General features: G+C 38.4%; 1 protein-coding gene across 6 annotated transcripts in view; it reads left to right on the forward strand.

Annotated features, from left to right (window-relative positions):
* Window positions 1–22,989, forward strand: part of LOC143365642 (dual 3',5'-cyclic-AMP and -GMP phosphodiesterase 11) — a 173,672-nt gene that overhangs the window by 121,178 nt on the left and 29,505 nt on the right. The gene's annotated exons all lie outside the window — the stretch shown is intronic.

The raw sequence follows: 22,989 nt of genomic DNA on the forward strand, positions 1-22,989 counted from the left end.
AACTGTCGATCTACGGTTTTCTCAACTATCGATGTTCGGTTTTAAAAAGATACTATAAAATTAGATTAGATACTATAAAATAGAAAAATATTTTTAACATTTTCAAAAAAATCCTCGTCGACGAAGGGTTAAAAGTAGAAAGAGTGTTCAGCGTTGATTGGCGTTTCACGGCGAAATTTCGCAGAATGATCAAGCACGGTAGCGAGCGATTTCGTCCCCGCGGCAGTCAAAGCGTGAACGAAAGAAAGAAAAAACGATATTGCGTATCGGTCGGTGATCAAGATAGCGAAAAGAAACGTTCGGGATCGTTGATGCGTTACTGCGATTCGAAGGGCAGAGCCCGGTCACGCGATCGAACGCGCTTGTTCTTCTCAAATCATCGTTTCGATTTGCTTCGCGGCTGGCCGGTCGCATTTGGCCCGGTGTGTCGTAAACGCAGAGGCGAAATGGGCGCGGAGAACAAATCTCAGGCAGGAGGAGATTATGGTCGCCGATAGCCGGCCGGCAGCTGCCTCAGCTGGCTGCCAATGACGTACGAGAGAACGCTTTGACGCACGGTAGCCCGAATGGCAGGCCAGGGAGCAACGGAGACGGATTTCTCAGCAGGAAGAAGACAGTCCGAAGAACAGGATGACGAAAGAAGACGTACACTGGTGGACAAAATTATGAGACGTCCCAAAAATTAGTGGGTCGAGGGATTGGTAAAACCTTCGAATTGTGGGCAACATTAGCATGATCGAGGCTCATAGTGTTCGATGTCTTCGAGAGTGGAATGGATATGGGAAGAAATTTTTTGGTTTAACCTCTTTTGGTCATTTCTGACCAATTCAAATTTTTATACGTTGCATTATTGACTTTTGATTGGGATTGTACTTGAAATTTTAGGACATAAACTTATTCTCGCTTCTGAAGAAATGACAAAAGAATATTTTTCCCAAGATGCGTACCGTTTGCACGAAACAAAAATGATTATAACAATTTACGGTTAAACAGAATAGAAATGAAGTACTATTCAATATCTTCAGAAATCAAGTGCCTAATCCAAGTCAATTTAAACAAAAATAATAAAAATTTAACTTCAACAAAATTCTAAGACAATATCGCTGAAAATAGTGTCCTAAACAATATAATTAAAAATGAAGAACTGTTCAAAATGTTTATGTGTCTATCATCTTCAGAAATTGAGCAAATAATATACAGGTAATTTAAATAAAGATAATCGAACTTCTCTTGGACAAAATAATTGAAAAACCCATCGCTGGATATAATGTCCCAAAAGGATACAATTAAACAGAATAACAATGAAGACGCGTGAAACTCATGGTTAATACGATAAGCGCTCCTTTAACTTGTATTATCTCAATCGTTCGATAAGACAGACTTTTAAATAATTCTTTTATGTCATTCGAAATCAAGTTTACGAATGTATAATTGTTCTTTTGAATTCATGAATATTATTATTTTTTATATTAATCCCTCAACATTTATCTCCGCAATAACTTCTTATTGTATGTCGCAAATAAAACCTTTTTTTTTCGAAAAATAGTGTTTCATCCAAGTGTGTGCAGGTATATATAGTAACGTATAAAAATAAAAAGGGCTGGTAATTTTTGGCACGTTGTCTTAGGTTTCAGGTAGGATCTTTTTGGCACGTTTCCCTACAGCTCAGTGATATTACTTTATCACTAGAACTGCGGGACTGATTAAAATGACGAGTTCCAAATTTTTTAATTTATGACTGTTGAGATTTCGCAGATGTATTCATGAAGAAGTATTCAATTTTCATTCTTTGGACATACGTGAGGTCATTAAAAGTCTGAATAAATATACATTCTTGTTATTATGATGAAGTAACGTACACTAGTCACGTCCAGCGCTTCGTAAATCTAGTTTAAACATTAACGTTGAAACCATGCAGAACAATAGTAAAAACCACGTGGTTGCTAATTACCTTAAGATAACCGTCGCGCGACCACGCTAAAATAAACTGAAAATAAAAAAAAACAGATATGTTTTTAGATTAAATACATTTTTTAGTAAACTTGCTGGATAGCAACAACTAGGCATACTGAAATATGAAGTCCTCTTCGGTTATTCTGCTAACATAGTTCTGAATCCTTTGTCAAGTGAATTTTAAAGCGTCAGCACTTGTCATGTGGTCGTCGATAGACTCAACTTAAGTGATCAAACTTTTTTTTGTTCCTAATCACTATTCAATCAAACTTTTACCAACACATTCGTGACACTTTTCTGGTTGAAACGACTCCAAACATGAAGCAATTCGGATTATGTTTACTTGTTTAATGCGCGATACAGTGAAGCCTCGTTTATCCGAACTAAGGTGTTCGGATAACAGTTATTTCGTTACGGAGGTAGACTGAATCCTTAAATAAATGCGTAAGTAAGTCGTTTACTGTCTCTCTCGACCCACTCGAGAACAAAATCAAGCCGTATAGGTACACTGATCCGAAATACGGCGAAAGCTGGTCCTTCGGCTTCGCCTTATATCGGAACGATACTGCGTTTACTGTTTAGGAGAGAAGCGCCGGTCGAATTTACCGCGAACACCCCGTATAAGGGGCGCTGATCACGAAACGGACAAAAACAGCGGCTCAGGGCGGAGGAGACGCGTGTAGGCAGGAAGACGTCGACGAGCTACGGGGGAGGAGAGGACGGTGTCGATCTAAAGAGAGCAGGCCAGCTGACGGAAGAGGAACAGCCTTCGAGGAAAAGAGGGACACGCGGTATCGAGGCTGCGAAAGCCGGACCCAAGGATGCCGAAGTTCAAGTTACGCGCGGCCACCAAAATTCAGAGCGGAGCGGGAGAGGACGGCCCATTGAAGAAAACGCATTGCAAGCCGAACTTGTTTCGCAGAAAGAAAGGGTGCTCTTCCGACGGTCCGTCGATGACCGATCGGGGTCAAACCTAGCGGGTGATGTCACGACGAAAGGACCGAAATAGAAGGTCTCAACTTCGTCGATTCAGAATACAGCTATGGGGATCAGCTTCGCGCTTCGATATAAAAATACTGGAAACACATTCCAAACAAACATTCCTAGGAACAATAATGAACGCTCCATGGGTCGCCGTTCCGAATGAAATGTTAAGCTGCGTACAGACCTGAACATTTCGACGAACATTGCGCCGAACAGCGAACGAAACGCAAAGTCGACATTCATTTCGGCGCGATTTTGCGTTACGGACGCTGTTCGGCGCGATGTTCGGCGCAATGTTCGTCGAAACGTTCAGGTTTGTGCGAGGCTCACCCGTTTGCGTTCGTGCGCGCGGTCGATCCATCGCTTGTCGGTTTTTCGACATACATCAAAGGCCTCGTACAAACCTGAACGTTTCGACGAACATTGCACCGAACATCGCGCCGAACAGCGTCCGAAACGCAAAATCGCGTCGAAATGAATGTCGACTTTGCGTTTCGTTCGCTGTTCGGCGCAATGTTCGTCGAAATGTTCAGGTCTGTACGCAGCTTTAGGTTGTTGCATACGAAATGTCCGATTTCGAACAGTAACGTTGAACAAGCTACTTTTTCCGAGCTATACTTATCTGCTGCACTGTCAATAAATAACACGCTCCTTGATCGTGTTACGGTAGAAATTGAATTTTTTTTTTGTCTTTCCGCGTGCTGCATTAGACAAAAATTCTCAACGAATGATTAGTCATCACCAATTTTCAGCATTTACACCAAACATCACATAACTCTACCGTCAAACGTTACTTTACCACTCATACCAAATGAGTGTACGGCCATCGCATTGATCGACGTTGAAATGGAAATTTGAAAGTGAAATTATATATTTAATTGAAAATTGAGGACAGGACCTTAAGATAGATTGCACTGTTATTTCTTAATTATATAGGTACTAACTGTAATTACAATATTTCATTATAAAAACCTAACATGAAAGTGTCTCGATGTATGTGAAAGAGATACGCACGATACTTGTGACACATTAGATATATCTAATCTAGAACAGAACTTTTTCATGTTTAATTATTTCTCTACAGAACCTACACCAACTTATTCGTGACATTTTTCTGATTAAAACGAGTCCAAACACGGTACAGTTTGGATCACGTTTACTTGTTTAATTCGCGATAAAGTGGAACCTCGATTATCCGAACCTTCGGTGTCAGAATCCTTTAATGCCCGAACACATTTTACGTGCAAACTGTTGAGTTTGCAAACGATCGATGCACGATAGGATCACGTTTATTGTACGATTTACTATTAACTATTCTATTATCCGAGCACTCGTAACCGAGGCTCTACAGTTGATAGGAGTGTGAACGAAGTTGACACTTTCGAGATTGATGTCTCCAGCATCCTTAAAGTGTTGGGAATCCGGATGAGAAATCTAGTGTGCGCATCCTTCTTATGACTTTATATCCTCCATATTACCAGTCATTCGACGCAGTTCAAGATATTAACCCGTCGCCTCATAATATCGTGACGGACTCGGGATGGAGAGCTCGAACAGAATTTCGTAGATGTGAAATCCATCTGACAATGAGTTGATTGAAAACAATTAAAGAACGCGTGAATCCTTCGGGCAGTGAGTTGAATCAGAATAATTAAAAAACGTGGCTACTTACATGTGACAACATTGTATTTGCTAAATAAACCGTCTGGTTTAAAGCATTAATAAATAAATAATAATCTTAATAATAATTATTATTATTATCAGTAATATTTTATAAAAATCAGTAAATATTTTATACAAACTATAATCGGTTTAAAAGGTCGTCGACTATTAATGTTGTAACAAAATTGCATTCAAAGAGCTATTATTTGCGCTCCATTAAATTTACAACTATGAAAGTGTTTTTGACGCGGGTGTACGCGGAAGTGAAGATTGTGAAAAATGATACAAACGCTTCCTCCGGAGAAGAGTGGAAAATGTCACGTCGTGAAAAGCTACTTGAAATATTAGTATTATGTACACACGTTTGCTGCGACGTGCGTTACACCTATGTATACATACGTATGCCGCATGCTGCGTCCTTGCTTATGCAACCAATATTACTTTGATCTCTTTTCAAACGCTCCAAAGATATCTTCAACAAGCTTAATGATTTATAAAGAATTGCTTTTTTCCCTAAATTCGCACTATTTGAATTCCTATACTACAAATTTCCGACACGTGCGTACGTAACAAGCAGAACGTTCTCTTAGAGGATTCTGTTTAATTATGAAACTTGATACCATCTTTTTATTATCAGACTCGCTCGTATCAGACGCAGAGTTGTTAACTAAGGAGTTAACATGCTGACTGCCATGTCAGCTGCTGGTAATCAACGTTCGAAAATTAAATACAAAGATATTTGACTCCGTGAATTGTATGCGCGTGCAGAATTGTCGTTTTCGCGGTGCCTAACGCCATTCATTGTCGTCAGACTGCAGATCCTTATGCGAAATAAAAATTGTACGTTCATTGTCAGAAACGAGTTGTCAGAAACGAATATATTGACATTATTAAATAATATATTTTGAATCGATACACAGTGTTTACTCGATACATGACCAAAACACGTGTCTAGCCACGGACATATATCGGCCAGAAAATACTATTTTCTCGAGCTTCTTGGCCCCTCACGGGGTATATCCCGCGACAGTGGGGATAGTTCTGGGACCTTTATCGGCTAGACATTTGGGACATATATAGAGCAAACCCTGTATTCCTATTTATATTAAGATATTTTTTGATATTTTGGATCTCTCTACTGTTCTGAATGTCACCTACTCATTTTCGTTATACATGCATAAAATCCACAATTCAATTAACATTTGTTCGAATAAATGAAGACTGCTGGTTTGTTATATATTCGTGGGTTTCCAGAATGAATGGAAAATTTCCACGTGGGATTTTGAAGACAATTATTAAACTAATGATATCTGTCTTAAAAAGTCTATTTCGTTCTATTGTAACAATATATAGTTTCGCACAACAGCGAGAAGAAAAATGATTTTTAAGTTCAGATTCTATTGGAAACCCATCGAACTCGAGGCGTTCTTTGCAAATTTCGCGATAGCCAATATACCGTACACAATCATTCTTGAGTGTTAAAAAATCCTTAGCTGTGGACCTGTAGACTTTACGAGACAGCCATCAGAGTGATAATGTGTCGACGAAAGAACGTCGAGCTTCGGGATCGCGTGCAGCACGATCTAATAAACGAAGTGACGTCGCTGGGGAAAAGGAACCGGAAGGAATAGAGATATCAAGGATGCCCGAGTAGGTTTTTAGGAAACGGCTCTCGCGGAGGACCAAGAGTCTCGGGCTTAATCGAGATATAGGGGGCCGGGTGGAAGAAGGAGGCAACGAATCAAAGAAACAGACAAGAAAGGAGCAAGATACGAAAAACGGTAGCAGTGAACTTGACACGACGACGAAGTACCGTGGCCTTTGCGGGAGAAGAAGAAGACGACCGGTACTACCGATATATATATTCGAGGAGGGGATGAGCAAAGGGAAGGGGGCAGGGCGAAAGGGGTGTGCGCAAGGGGGCCGATGAGGGCAACCGGTCGAAAAGCAGGTTTCGATGGCCTGTTCGTATAAATTCGGAGGCAGGGCGGGGGGCCCCCAACGGACACGAAGAGAGATCAACGTATGAGACACGATAAATCCTCCTTCATCCGTTCGTTCCGCTTTTCTGTCCTTTCGAGTCCCTTCGACCTTGGCGTGATCACAGTTACACGATCGACGACGGGAATTAGCGATGTTCTGCTGTGGATCCACTTCCCGGAGTCTCGCCTGGCGGCAGTGACCGCCCTTGTTTCTCAAGAACAAGTTAACGAACAAACCAGTCGACGCACGGTAAAGACGCTGCTGCGTAGGGGTTGCACACCTTGGCTATGAATGTTTGTAAACTCGCGCACATTTTCTCTATTATTTTGTCAACACTTTCAAGAAACCATCATGCCTGCAACTGTTTGCGAAGACTGCCGATCTTCGTGCAAAATTTTTGCCCGAATTGCAACAAACCGGAGCGAAATTTATTTTCTTTCTTAACATGTTTAACCATTTGCACTCGGAGCCAGTGATTCTAGACTCACGATGTCATCCGAGTGCAAAGGGTTAAAGGTTTGAAAGAGTACAACAGTATTTTACAAGTCTTCTAATGGTTTTACTGTTTGAAATTACACCTACCTACTGGAAAAATTCAAGCGGAGCCAAGTGCGCAGCCGAACTTAATGAATAAGAGCCACAAATCAGAAGTACATTCTAATTCTTTCGTGTGCTTCTACACCGAGGAATTCCACGACGAGCGAAATAAGTTCGACTATCATGATTTATTTGCACTTCGTGTAGATAAAACGTAATTTATTGCAGTTAGGGAAGACTTTGTGACATTCAATGCTACTTGCGCCATTTCTAAAGCGTTGCTAAACTTCTGAAAATGGAGTGGCGGTGCATCGAGAATCATCGATAGTCAGCGATTTACTTGCTGCGTGTTCTTTTTTTGTTTTGTAAAATGATGGACGTTAACACTCACTCCAGCATCATTCGTTCTTTTGACAATTCTCGCGCTGCTGCAGCGATTGATCGAACGCAGCGTAACTTATTATTATTAATAATATTATTATAATGCTGTATGTTATTCAGTAAATACACCGATAGTTGTTAACATTATATACTTGGTATGCATGGTGACATATTACATTTGTTATTACTTTAATATTACAATAAATTAAAAAAAATTGTTAATTATAGTAATTAGTAGTAAGTATATAGAAGAAAAATTATATTATAGTAATATTTTTTTATTTTTTTTTATTAATTTGTAATTATAGTAATAATTAGTAGCAAGTATACAGTGAATAAAGAAAATGGCCAATAACATAACAAAAGGCGTAAATAATAGAACGTCTCGTTGCTATCTGAAGTGCCATAAGTGTTTTATTTGTTTGCAATAATAATTTAAAATAAAACAATATGACGAAATATCACGTTCAAAGTTCCGTACGAATTATTTACCACGGTCGTCGCACTAATCATTCTTCCATGAGATAAACGGTGTTTGTTAAAAATTATGCAGACTGGGAAGTGCACTCATGGTCATCACGTGCGTCACTATGGAAACCGTATAATGAGAATTACATGAACGCTGATTGACTAACAAACCCGGTACAAAAAGGAAAAGAAATACCGACGCCACTTGTATATGTCTCTTGCCGACAACATCGAAACACTATAAACATCGGCCTTTCTGAATGGTTTAAGTGTGAGTAGGTGTGATTGAAAGTAGTATAGACAGATTTTCTAGCCAGCGTCATCTATCGTTCAGGTGACATACCCGAGCCGTGTTGTGTTTACACTCCTCGGCGTCCGAGGCCTCTCGAGCTTTGTGACACCTCACGGGGTATACTCCGCGGTAGTGGGGATAATTCCGCGACGTTTATCATCTAGGCCTTGGCGACATATATAGAGAAATCACTGTATCGTGATCAAATGTCAATGATCCTTAGCAGTCTCGAGGGACAATCGTTCCTCCGCAAATCTACGCTTTCTGATCCAGAAATTAGATATCATTAGATAATTAAATCTTTTGATTTAGTTCTTGACTTTGGATTTAGTAGAGCTACACCTTCGAAGTGATACTCTTGGCTGTGAGAAGTTGAAGGTATCCAAACCTGCATCGAATACGAGCAAAAAAACATTAAGCAAATTAATACGTTCAGAAGAGAGTGCCCTCGTGGTAATCTAAGTTATCTGCGTCGGTCTATCACTGACCATATGAAAACAAGCGATTATCAAAGAATACCCGAAATTAGTGTATCATTTCGTTGCCTTCTTATCATCGTCATAATTTTTTTAACGATGTGTTTCGCAAGTATTGCGTTTTTGTGTGCCGCTTAACAGATACGGGGATGTTGAGTTTTGTTTTGTTTTTTATCTAGATTAATTACCTACCGTTTTGCTCGGATTAGCAATCGTGGGTGTACGTTACAGTGTTTAGTTGCTTTCTCTAACGCTGTATGTATCTCATAAAATATTCTTCGTACGACTTGCCAGTACACTTTCTCGATTTTCCCTTAATCTAACTTTAATTTTGTAACCCAATTTTGAATGAAATAACTAAAATATATGTAATTTTATAACCCAATTTTAAATTAAATAATTGGAATATAAATTTAAAGTTTGTTCGATAGACTCTATGTTCTTAGAAAGCTTCATAGAACAAAATTAAATGAATACGTGGGAAATGAGAAATTTTATATTTTCTTTATAAATATTAATATACATTTTCAATAATTTTTTAATATATATTTTCGACCTCTTCGAACTTAGCACAGCGAGATATTTAGAAAAATTGGTAACAAATCTTCATCATCTTTCGAATACGATAGAACTTCTGATAAATAGATTCCTTTTCATTCAAAAAGTAGGCCATAAGAAATAAATTTCCTATTTCATGTATTAGGTAGCATTTGCAAATGTTAAAACACAAGGAAACGTTTACATTGACAAACATTAATGTCATTCATGGTTTACCTTTTTCTACGAAATATCTTGTGAAGATAAATTTCGTTTGTTGTCTAAAAAATAATGTTTGGTACTGGAACCACGTGTGGCGATCAAAAGTCTAATAATATTAGCTTGTCAGGAAAGTTCCAAGCCTTCCTGTGTTTTTTAACCGGAAGAGATTCTACAGTGACAGGATAATTGCACCACTCGCAAGATGGTAGAAAATCATGCATTAGAATGGCGAACAGTTGCTATGACTATATCACCGCAAAAGTTTAACCTTTAAAATCATCTCTCTAAGAGTAAACAAATACTTTCCAATTCACGAATAATCAATTCGTGCGCAGACAATTTTGAAAACCTGCATCATGTTTCAAACATTTCCAAAATATTTCTTAACTATTTCCAAATTACCCCCCCCCCCCCAAAACGAGTTAGAAGACTGAGAATTTTACGCGTTTATAAAAATTATGAGTCGATGACAATTAAAATAGTACAAACATCAGAGAAATTAACGATCACTGTCCGAATATTTTCCATGTGTCAGGACTATTAAGATCGCAAATTGATTCCCTGAAAGACCCACGCTTCTTATTATATATTATTGATCTCATTATATGAATAAACATTAATTGCATATTAAGAACAGATTTTCCTACTGATTCCGAATGCGCAATATGTTTAACACTTCGTTTTATTAGTTGAGAACGACGCGAATAATCTTGTTTTAACGCTTCAGGGAAGGTAGGACTCGATTCTCAATTTTCTCTATTCTATCGACGTTATATTAAAGATATTGCCATAATATGTTGATTAATTAGACGTTTTTATATTTCACATAGCCGTTTCGAAATTCTAGAGAACAAACACTGATCGTACTGTGTAGCACGTGATCTACTCGTTTTTGTAATAAACGCATCAAAACCGCAGTCGATCACACTCGGCGTGCCCCACTTGGAGTTAGTCAATTACCCTAGGGCTAATTTCGTCCGAATCGTTCCTCTGTGCGACTGAAACACTCCAAGAACAGCTGAAATTAGCGTAGAACAATTACAAGTGTGCGAGGACTCGAAAATGGGTGCTCGATGGTCGGGGCGGGCCAAGAATCTGATTCGGGACTGGGACAGGGTCTCGAAAATTTCGGGATTCTCGAACGTATATCGGGATTCCCAAGAATTTTCCGGATTTTCGAAAATATTCAAAATTCTCGTTCGATACCTTCGAGAACCGGAATGTGTGCTCGGGAATCCCAAATATTCTGAAGAATCCCGACAATTCTCTGAAATCCCGAAATTTTCAAATTTTCAAATCCTCGACCCGTTCCGGCCTAATAATTTCGGGTTCTCGCACGCCTCTGACAAACAATGCAAAGGCTCGAAATCGCAGCGAATGCTTGCGGAAAGAAGAGCGCGTGGTTAGAGTCGCGGCGGTAGACGAACGCGGATAAGCACTCTCTCTCTCGAGAGAGAGAGAGAGAGAAGCACGGATCGTGGACACAGGAAGAAAATGATTCCCGGAGGAATGAAACGGTGCGTACGAGTAGTAATTAATGGACCTTGTGCGCGCGGATGAGAAAAAGAAGTCGGTTATGCGAGGTTGGCGCGATTACGCGCGTATGGCGCATCGTGCTCGGATCGTTTGAGGCACGCACACGTGGATCCGTGCGATCGCGGGCCACGATGTGCACACTATTGCGTGCACGCAAACACACACGCCGAGAGAGAGAGAGAGAGAGAGAGAGAGAGAGACGCAGACACACACACATGCTGGGGAGAAAAACATGGTTGCGCGAGCACGTCTGCATTTTCCTGCGAAGCCCAGCCAGTCGAGCAAGGCGAGCCTGAGCTCTGATGCAAGGCGAGTTCTGTGTTGGTAGAACAGATAGGTCAGCTTGGCGCCACCAGGCCGAGGCGAGCCGAGTGAAGGCCGGTCGGTTGCATGCTCTTGTTGCTGGCTTACTGTTCTTCGATACTCAACCACCGCTATCAGCCGAACCACGCATTGTCACTGTCAGTAAAATCAACCGCAACGCGGATCGCGACCCGCGAGAACGCCGCACCAAGAAACCGGACATCCTTTCTATTATTGCGACACCCGGCGACACGCGTCCGGACACTACGAATTCTCATCAACCGTTTCTCAATTATAGTGCCATTTTTAATCAAGTTGAGCACTGTACGATGGGTCGTCGTTATAGTGACGTTACACAGAGACGACGAGATCTTTCAATGATTTTGTACGAATTATTCGCGAGCTTGTTCTTAGGTGCTGCATAATTTAACGAACTTTGTGCAACAGCTTATTAACATTGCATTAATGTAACTATATTTTTATAAATTTAATAGCAGTTGAACGGGGTCGTCACCATAAATGTAACGAGATCTTTACGTTCGTTTCTGTGCAATTCTAGTGCATCTGATGATCGTTGCTCTAAAACGCAGCGAATTCGAATTAATAGCTTATTAATGGTTCACGGTGTATGTTTTACAGGAAATAAATGATCGTGTTCGAATATTATTGACCTTATTTTTCTTGTTGTTGCAAAGTCATGCTGTATTTTTTGAATGATTTCTTTAAAGCGATCAGTGCCGAATAGTATTCTAGTCAGCGCGTGCATAGTGCGCATGCTTGCATAATTATATGGACAGTTAAAAGTATTATCAGTAGACTTGATAAACTCTTGTCTTTCAATTCGGTAAACTTTCCTACCGTTGTTCCTGATACATGATGTTGCACAGCATAAATGAAAATCAACGTCTACGTATGTACAGTGTTTACTCGATATACATATGTATGTCCAAAACAATGGTCTAGCCAGGGACATATATCGGCCAGGAGATACTATTCTTTGATCTACGCCGAACGTAGACAAGGACAGCAAAGATCTAGAGACAGATCAAGGACAGCAGAGATCTTCATGCGGGTGAGGATAGTTCTGGGATTTTTATCGTTGACTCTTCTACTGCAGAGGTTTGTCATCGAAAATGTTATACGAAATCATTGTCACACCGAAAAACAGCGAAGCAGCAATCGAGGAGAGTCTCTCCAAGGATTCTAGACAGTGCAATGCGAAAAAACAAAGTTTAAAAATACCCCAATTGTAACGGTTTTTCGTCGAGAATGCTGGACGAAGACTTTGTTGCACCGACAAACAGCGAAGCAACAATTGAAGACAGGTCTCTAAAGGATTCGAGACGATACGATATGAAAAACAAGATTGACAATAATCGCGTAACCTCCACGCTAATCCGGTATCACTGACAACCGATCATTTTTTTCGGCTTAACTGCGTTGTGTCACACACTATTACGGAACAAAATGATTACAGAAAACAGCACGTCCGATCGATGAGGTAACCAGATAAGAGGCACTTGGAGGCAGCACATTGATCCGATCTCCGATCGATATCATTATTCCATTACTATCGTACTTGAGGTTGATTGAAAGCATAATCGTTCGATCGAAAGTCTCGGACAACGAGAAGATCGCGTTCCATTATCCGGCGACCTTGGGCAGCTCGTATTAACTTGTTGTTTGCAGACAATGTAAAATACCGTCAAAGAACTTCTGTTCAAAAGCTAAAGCTTTTATAATTAATACTTATTGTATACAAATTCGTAAGGCTCTCAAGTGGATCAGACAAATAAGACTGGGGAGACGTTTATCATTTTAAAATAAGATTCTTAACGACGGAGACCCATCTATATACGAAATTCTCTATAGAAAAAATTGAAAAATTTGAATTTCGCGAGTTTCTTCCCCCGAACGAATATACCGTGGATTCAAAAACATTTTCGATTCACGATGCCACAGATTTGGGGATCGGAAGCTTTCTCTTCTTTGCAATGAGTCCCTAAAAATTGATGTACCGTTTTCTCCACCGTTTTATGCCAGAAAAACGGGATAAAAAGGAACTTATACTATTGCAAAGTTGGTGGCCACACCTCTCATTCGAAGCTCGATGAAACGACAAAAAAAAAATCGTACATCAATTTTTAAGGCGTCGTTGTAAACCTCCGATCTTTGAGTCCTTGGGGGTTTTGAGTTACGAGAAAAATTTGTCGATCTATCTCGCCCACTACAGTGATTTCTCCGTACATATCGCCAAGGCCTCGATGATAAACGTCGCGGAATTATCCCTACTACCGCGGGGTATACCCCGTGATGGACTCCATGAGGGTTATGTCTTCTGGACGATATACGACACTGGCAAGACCCGTGTTGTTGACATATATCCAGAATTCACCATACAATATCCACTGTACAGTAATTTCTCTATATATGTCGCCGTGGCCTGGAAGATAAACGTCACGGAGTTATCCCCACTGCCGCGAAGCTCGAGAGGCCTCGGACGCCGAGAAGTGTAAACATAACACGGCTCGGGTATGTCCCCTGCGCGATACATGACGCTGGCAAGTCCCGTGTTGTTGACATAAATCGAGAATTCACTGTATATGGTGAACAAAATTTTAGAATAAAACGAACAATGGATTATGAAACTTATAAAGCTTCTGGCTTTAAAATGAGTCCACATTTATTGTCGTGCGAGAATTTTTTACGAAATTATCACGGTTCAAATATTGGCAATTTTTGGAGAATAGTTTAGTGTTCTTCTTGGATCCACTGCAGCCGAACAATACAAAACGATCGTTATACAGCCGACAAAAGGATCATTCGCCCTCGACTGTAGTACTCGGGATGAGGAAAGCATCTTCGATAGAATCCGGAGATTTCGAATCGAAGGATTGCGTCAACCGCGTCGTTGAAGATACGTTTCACAAAAATGTAGAAGTGAAGCAAGAAAGAGCGAATATAAAAAGATTCGCGACGATAGAAGCAGCTTAGAAAAACATCGAAATCTGGCGAAAAATCAAACGCAAACTCGAGATATCGGAAGAGACCGAACCGAGTAGATAAAGCATAAAATGGAGGAGTGGTAACACTGTCGAGCGTCGCCGACACGGTCGAGTGTAGATTCGTGCGTATCAAATTTGTTGTAATGTAGAATGTAAGTCCGATAAAAAGTATATTAATTTCTTCTTTATCGAACACCGCCGGGTTCACCGCCGATAGCTGCGGATTTCTGTTTATCTATTCGTCGCGATCACGCGACAGCGGACGCGCGTTCGAACTTCGCGTTACAGTTCAGCGGAGCCGGGAGTCATTGTATGGAAATCGGGTGTCATGAAAGTTTAAAATGTTAATTACTCGGGGAGAATGAGTCCTCTTTGTTCCGTGTCTGTGCGCGAAGCATAACTCGCAACAATATCGCGCGCGCGCGGACCGGTAAAATGCTAGTATACCGAATACAACTTGTGCAGACATCAAAACTTCGGCAGTTAAATTCTTTGAAGACTTTTACACTATATTTATTAGCTGTGTACTTTGATTAGGTACGTGTGACGAGTAGACAGCGGATTTTATGCGTTTATGACAAAAATGGTGTAATTTGAAACAGTGATATTTAGATTGCGGAACTGTATGCAGTTATGGCTTGTAAAAACTTTTTTTGGTACGAATTATATGTATTTTGGATCTACAAAGGTTACTATCCCCAAAGTCACTATCTTCAAATTTGTCTACAAAAGTTGAAAATTGCATAAACATCCGCAATCTAGTGATAACAAGAAAAGAAATTTCTATTTCACTACAGTTTGTTGCAGTCCAGGTAGAAGATTTTTATTTTGCATAAACATTCCCTGTCTAGTAATATTCGTCATGGAATCGAATTAATTTCTTTGTATTTATATGAAAATGTTTGTGAGAATCAAAACATATTCGTAATTTTTAGACATTTCAAAATATCACAATGAAATTAAGAAAACGAAGGAAAAAATTTAAATTCTGATCAATCAAATATTTTAAAAAATTTGTAATACTCTTAAAAAATCTAACTACACTGCTAAGAGAAGCTTAGTTTATTCATTAGATTCTCTAACTCATACGTTTCATAGCTATTTAAAATTCTAGAAAATCAGGAATACTAGATGGGTAGACTGTCGACCTTTATAAATCTTCATAAGCCCATTTGTTGCAAAAGGAAATCGAGGAAATATTTGTTGGTGCATTGGATGTTTTATCACATTTCGATAAACATAAATATCCCATGAATTTTTGTTCAATATTTTTCTATGCAGAGTTTTCAAAATTAAAAACATAAATACATAAAGTGAGCAAAAAAAAACTTAAAACATTGAAAGATTAAAAGACTGGACATCGATGTGTGATTTTGAATTTTATAAATTATTGAAGGAAGAAAGACTTTATTTTGCATAAAGAGCAACAATCTAAACATAACTAACATTCTGTTCTCGTGTAATAAATTTTGGAACATTCATTAGAGTTTTCTCACAGATGTCGCCTCAGAAGGATTTATAGTAATCTCGGAGCACAGTATCGTTGTTTTACCGTTCTATTTGGTTGATAATTCGTTTAATCCCGTTTGCGTGAAATGTTAATGAAACAAAAACAAGCGTCTCTTAATTGGTGGAGCGTTCATTTTGCAGCAAACTTTGGTTTTCGGTCTGAACGTAATTACTGCGCGAAAATGATGTTGCGGTTAATTCCCCTTTTGTCGGCGAAAACTTTCCCATTTGTAGAATCAATTTTCTCGTGTACGTGCTACTAATCAACTACGAATTTATCGCACTGCCGTGTCTTCAATTCCGTCGGTGATGGAAATTATTCAAAATTACTTTTGACCAAGTTTATAGAACGCATTGCGTCACATTTTAAAGTTGAATCGGGGAACTGTATCGTTTCATAAATCTATTGGAATATGCATGTAATAATTAATAAGAATATAATGTTACCAGAACAATCATACAAATCTTAAATAAATTCAATTTGTTATGATTACAAAAAAAAAAAAACACATAGCGACCTATATCATATTATTTGCGACCCATAGCTCCTATGAAACAATATTATTCCTCGTGACGAGTACTACAGTTTCGAAACAAAATCACCGTGAAAAATTCACGCTCAAGGTCACTTTCGCGGTACCTTTTTCCAACAGTTTTCCACCGACCCAAAAGTGTAGGATCCCGTAATTTTTAAACAACCTGTACATCAGTAGATTGTGAATAAACTTCTCAGCGTGAATTGCAAGGAACGGCAAATAAAAATGTCTTCCTTTAATCATTTTAATAAATCCGGAAGAAGAGGCTGTTCCTCGCTCGGTAGTTCCCAGTGTTAAATTCCTCGTCCGATATTTGACCATCTCCCAAAATCCAATAAAATCTGACCAACCGAATATCAAAAACTTTTGGAAACTTTTCGCGAACGCCAGGAAGTCGCGTCTTCGAGGGGAGCTACTATCGGTAACGCGAAATCCGCGAGACGTCTCGCAGCTCGTCGCTCGGGGACTCGAGACGAGGATGCATGAGTCCATTTAGCGTGGAATGGCCCGGGTCGGAATTTCCGTCTTGGCGAAACGCGGAAAATGAACGACCAGTGTTTCTATTCTCAAGAAAGTCAAGCAATCAGGCTGAACAACCGCGCCGGTGGAGCAGAGATAGGTCAGCTTGGCGCCACCGCGCCGAGTCGTGGCGAATGAAGGCCACTCGGTTGCACTGTTGCTTTGCTTTGCTGGCTACCTTACGTTGCGATTTCTTGCCACTCAACACCGGCAGCACCATAATGTGACCGGCACTGTCATCGTTTGCGGTAACGCTTGGATTCCACCTAACCGGCCGAAAGATTCGCGGTGGGCCAGAATCGCAAAAAAAAAAAAGAACTGGACAATATTGATGTTTCTAATAATTGTACGTTATTAAAACAGTAAAGAAATTAATAGAGGGTTTTGTCAGTTTATTAATAATAATAGTAAATAATAATAATTATAATAATAAGAAATTAATAGAGGGTTTTGTCAGTTTATTAATAATAATAATGATAATAATTTACTTATCATTAAAGCAAAAAAGAAAGTCTATCTTTTCCTTCTAGACCTTCTATTCAGATCCGCAGTCTAATTAATAATTACAAACGGAACGGTTTAAGTGGTCTTGAGAATCGTAGAATCTAATTCTGGTGTTACTTATGTACAGGGTGTATAAAAATTATATGTCACGACTATCATAGCGTGATTCTACACCTCCGGATCGGTGGAGGTCTGTGAAAAAAAATGCACCGCAAAATTCATTTTGACCTCGAAACTTAAGGTCAAAGTATCGAAAAATTTGAGTGATGAGTACTATACGATGCAATAAAAGAAAACTTTCCGACACTTTGACCTTGATTTCCAAGGTCAAGGTGAATTTTGCGGTGCATTTGTTCAACAGATTTCCACCGATCTAGAGGTATAGAATCACGCTATGGTGGTCGTGACATATAATTTGTATACACCCTGTACAGTGTTTACTCGATATATGTCTACACCACGGGTTTAGTCGGGTACATATATCGGGCAGGAGATACACCATTCTTTGATCCTCGCCGAACGTAGAAAAGGACAGCGATGTTCTACAGGCCTCGGTCGCCCAGGAATGTAAACATACATGTCCTACACGATACATGTCTAAAACACGGGTCTGACATTACACAAGTAAATATCATCGGAAGTATATCATATTTGGTATCATTTTCATCAGAAAAATTCCACGATTATGTCGGTGAAAGTCTCGTAAAAAAATAATGATATATAAAAAAGTTCTGTTACTGGATTAGTAGTAGTCTCCTGGTCTCACACTGATATACGATATCCCGCGGCAGTGGGGATAGTTCCGCGACCTTTATCGGTTAGGCATTTGGGACGTATATAGAGTAAACACTATACTTGCTGAAATGAGAAACTGTCTTTATGAAACTAGCCTTATCGAAAGGGATATAATTATTCGGGACAATAAATTCGAGCACGAACGATTTCGAATTCTGGTAATTGCAGCACCGTTGATTATAAAACTTTTAATTAGCCGTGCAATTACTTCCCGTCAAACCTATTCGAGATGTTATAAAACGATCCCATTGCTTTTAGATGCCATATTTAAATACAAAAAGCGGACGTTTCATCATATGCATGCGTGTTTTTTCCTTTTTTTTTTTACATAGTTGATGTATAGTGTTCCGCTTTTGAAAGGAATTTTTCATTTTCGCCGGATAATTGTAAACGAATTTCGGTGTTAGTACAACGGGGGTTGAAACAAAACTTGAAGCAATGTTTGTTCAACAATTTCGTTTTACTTTCGATATAATAAAATGTACTGGAATCAGGCCCATCCAAGGTTCCTGTATCAACGTAAAAAATATAATCTAACCGAGCCATTTTTTTTGTACCTATGGTAGGAATTCTATCGGGCTCAAGAATACAGGACAGCTTAATAAGAAAGCGACTCGGCACAGGAAATGACAAGTAATAAGAAGTTTCTTTTTATCGTTCCGGGGTGATTAAATTGCGCTGCAAATGCAATTATTCCTCTATTTTGTCTACCACAAAATATATCCGCGCTTTTTTCTCGGCTTCTGTTGCAAACAAGATTGCGCAGTTTCATTGGTTTTATTATCAGACTTTTCTAGCGTGAGTTGATATGTAATTTTCTTTGCCAACTAGGTAAAGGTAATCAGCTAAAATGGGTTTAAACATAAACATGAATGGCATATATTGTTGTGGCGGTTCTTTAAAAATAATAAAATACAGGACTGAAAGAATTCCATACAGTTCCATTTTGTATTAAATTTATTTCTGATGTTAATAGGAGAAGAATGTTTAAGTTCCTTTAACACTAAAACTACATATTATATTTCTTTATGTTTCTTTATTATATTTCTTTATTATATTTCTTTATATTTCTTTATATTTCTTCATTGCTTCGTAATGACAAAATTGTATTTATTCACAATAATTTGTATCCTATTATGTAGGTACTCCAATTGCTATTAAGTTCATTTCTCGTGAAAATATGTTTATAACTATAATAATTGTTCAACAGTGTCACATCTGTTCCTGAGAGAACAACGTATCGTAAGCTTTTTCACAGTCTAAAAAAAAAGTAGTAATTTTCAACAAAATATTTTTCTTCGCCTGTCTTCTTGTAAAATGCTTTGATTATTAAGGAATTTTTACCGTTATTAATTCCGCGAGTATTTATCTACCTGTTAGTCAGTTCAATTAATAGGTGTACAATACAATTCTCTGAAATGTCCAATTCTTTTATCTTTTGGCACATAGCCGCAGATTTCGCGAATTATGGTTTTATCCCGTGTTTACAAGTGTACAAGTAGATCCGAATTTTCCGGCTGTCGTACACCGCTGATGCATCATGTACTTACACGGACTATTATCATTATCAGCCATTATCGATATCGCGATCAGCCTATTCGTCTTCATTAAAATCGACATGCTCATGCATCCGTGATGTACAAACATTGGCCGCAGATTAGCGAATGCGTGCAGGCCCCCGACATCGAATGCATTTATAGCCGCAGGACTTGGAAATCGGCGCGCACCATTAATTGCAACTAACGTGCGTTTCTGCTATCGATTACGATTTACCATCAACTGGTTCCGCGTTCCGTTCTTTGTTCATACATCGAAAAATTTTCGATACTAAGATGCAGAACATCGTTCATAAAATCATTATTGAATTTTTGACTTCATTCTCTTTATGCAGTTTTCCTTCTCCTTGTTCTCAAGTTTCTGAAAATTAAAGCAACATTCAAGCTCAATCTTTGGAAATTAATATAAACAAATGTATTTTATAAAATTGAATTCATATTAAAAAAAATAATAATTGATTATTCATATTAATTATATGACGTTTGATTTGTCTTGCAATTGTTTTCCTTGATGAGATTTTCCTTATGCAATTTTCCTGAAGCTCAAAGCAAAATAAAATAAAATTGCAGATTGCAACGTGTAATAAATGAAACTAAAAATTGCTTAATGAAATGGAATTAATGTTACTTATATGTCGCTTGATTTTCTTTTTATTGTTTTCCTTGATCAGATTTTCCTTATGCAATTTTTCTAAAGTTTCCTTCATCGAGAAACCGTCAATTTGTATAAATATATGTTGTATAAAATTGAATTCATATTATACTTCGTTGGATTTTTTTTTCCTTTTGAAGATTTCCTTATATCATTTTCCTACAGCATGATACAAAATAAAACTGTAGATTGAAACATACAATGCATAAAATTGAATTTTAATATAACCGCAGTTTGATCAAATTAATACCTAAAAATATGTTTTATAAAATTTAATTCCAATATAACCACAATTTTATCAAATCAATACCAAAAAATGTGTTGTATAAAATGAAATTTAAAATCGTGCGTCGTTCTAATGTCCACGAGGGCAACCTCGTGTTAATCTAAATTGCATACTAATTGGGTTTCCCCAGTGAATAAACGAAATTAAACTGGAATTGAAAATTGAACGTCAAGTCCAGCCCGCACCAGGCAGTAAAGGGTTAATAAACTTGAAGCTTTAGTTGTTCCAACAGGTTCCACGTTACATTTTTTTCGTACAATTTGTTTTCTCCCTTGATTTCTACCACTGGAAAAGCTGAGAACTTTCGCAGTAATAAACATGTCTGTATGCTAACATTGCATATACTGCGTCTTTTTTTTTTTTTTCTTATATGCAACACGAGGAGGAAGTGAAAACGCGAACACTTGTATTCACGCATACGAACCAGATAGTAGGCAAACGAGTTTTTAATAAGACACATTGTTGCGTTACACGACACTGCAACTTTCCCTAAAGCGACGATTTTCAAACTTGCGCGCAGTATTTTAAACGGAAAATTATTTACGGACGCTAGGATTGAATAGTAATTTATATATTCATTCGAACATTTAGTTATGGTCATAGTAACACAACGAAAGTAATTTTACGAATGAGGGATTCTTGACAAACTAATTCTTAAAAAAAAAAAAGAATGAACACACAACCATTTTACAATTCCAGGGATTCTTGTTAAATTAATTCCTTTGAGAAACAAAGGAAAATAGTTATGCTGCACGGGGATTTCAGTGAAATGAATTCTTTTAAAATATGAACAGACAACCATTTTACAATTCAGGGAATCTTGTTGAATTAATTCTGTTGAGAAACAAAGGAAAATAGTTGTGCTACTTAAAAAATGAACGGACAACCATTGTACAATTTAGAGATTCTTGTCAAAATTCTTCTCGGTAACGAAAAGAAAATAGTCTTATAATTCACTAAAATTGTCTACCTTTTGTAAATTGGAGTCTATTTACTGCATTCGCATAAAAAATGATTATAACAGAGTTTATCTTGTAGTAACATTATTTTTAATGTATGAAAGGGAATCGATTGTGTTATGTTACGGTATCAATAGTTGAATGTTTGGTCAATGCTAGTTGGCCATGAACGCGTTCATAATGGTTTCTAAAAAAACAAATGCAGCCAGTAACGCGAAAAGCGTCAAATTGTGCGGACATACAATGCGTGTTCTACATATTAAAATAGTAAAATAAATCTTGTTAGACTGTGTGATAGCGTTTTGCATGTGTTAGACGGGACTGCGGAGAACACTCAGGATTCTAACGAGCTGAGACTGGAATAAAGTATGGCTACCCGAATGATATATGTATAACGTTGTGTAACACATTGCTATCACAAAGTGAACCTTTTGCGAAACAGAGAAACTGTATCCTAAACGATGGTGGAAGTAATTCATTACGTTGACGCTAATCGAGCGATTTAGAATATTTACGGACGCCGATCTTGCGAACGTGTATACTGATTAATGGCCAAGAATGCCGCGTTATAGTACGAAGAACTTGATTTCTTTTTTTTTTTCCACGTTCACTCGATTACAGACCCGCCTTGGACGATCTCCAAAACTGTTACCGCGACCGATCGATAGCTATGGCGTGATAATGAGCCAGCACGCTAATCTACGTTTATTTTGAATCACGGAAACTGTAGAAATGCGTATATCCTTGACGCAAGGAGGCCCCGATTGTGCAATCGATTAGTATACTTGCCAATTTTTGGCCACGGCTCGCTTCCACTAAATAATACGCTCGGTTATGACTTCGCCGCACGAGCTTCCCGTGACTGCTGAAATGTTATTTAGAAAATTAACGGTGAAAACAATTCACGAAATTCAGCTCGGAGTTTTATTGATAGTGTCTCGAATTATAGTTACTGATTGCATCTCGAGTTCGAGTTACAGCGGATCCGGAATGCATTTGAACACTAAATTTTCAATTTGCGAAAAACCGTCGATATTTAGACTATAATAATTCCATTAAAAACGAATAGTGCAACAGTCAACCTGATCTCATTTTTACCAAAGACAATTTTACACGATGTAATGGGTAGAAAACTGAAGAGATGTTTTTCTCGAGAATGTTATCGATTGAAGCGTCTCTAGAAACATTAATCCATTTGATTATCAATTTATTATCATTGGAAAGACTTTATGTACGATGTTTTGGATGCCACGAATAAGTTGGGGAAGGTCCCATAAAGAAATAATGAAAAATAAGGAAGTTTTGTAATCGGATTAGTAGTAAAGGGGACGCTT

Source organism: Halictus rubicundus, chromosome 2, assembly GCF_050948215.1.
Source record: "Halictus rubicundus isolate RS-2024b chromosome 2, iyHalRubi1_principal, whole genome shotgun sequence".
NCBI lineage: Eukaryota > Metazoa > Arthropoda > Insecta > Hymenoptera > Halictidae > Halictus > Halictus rubicundus.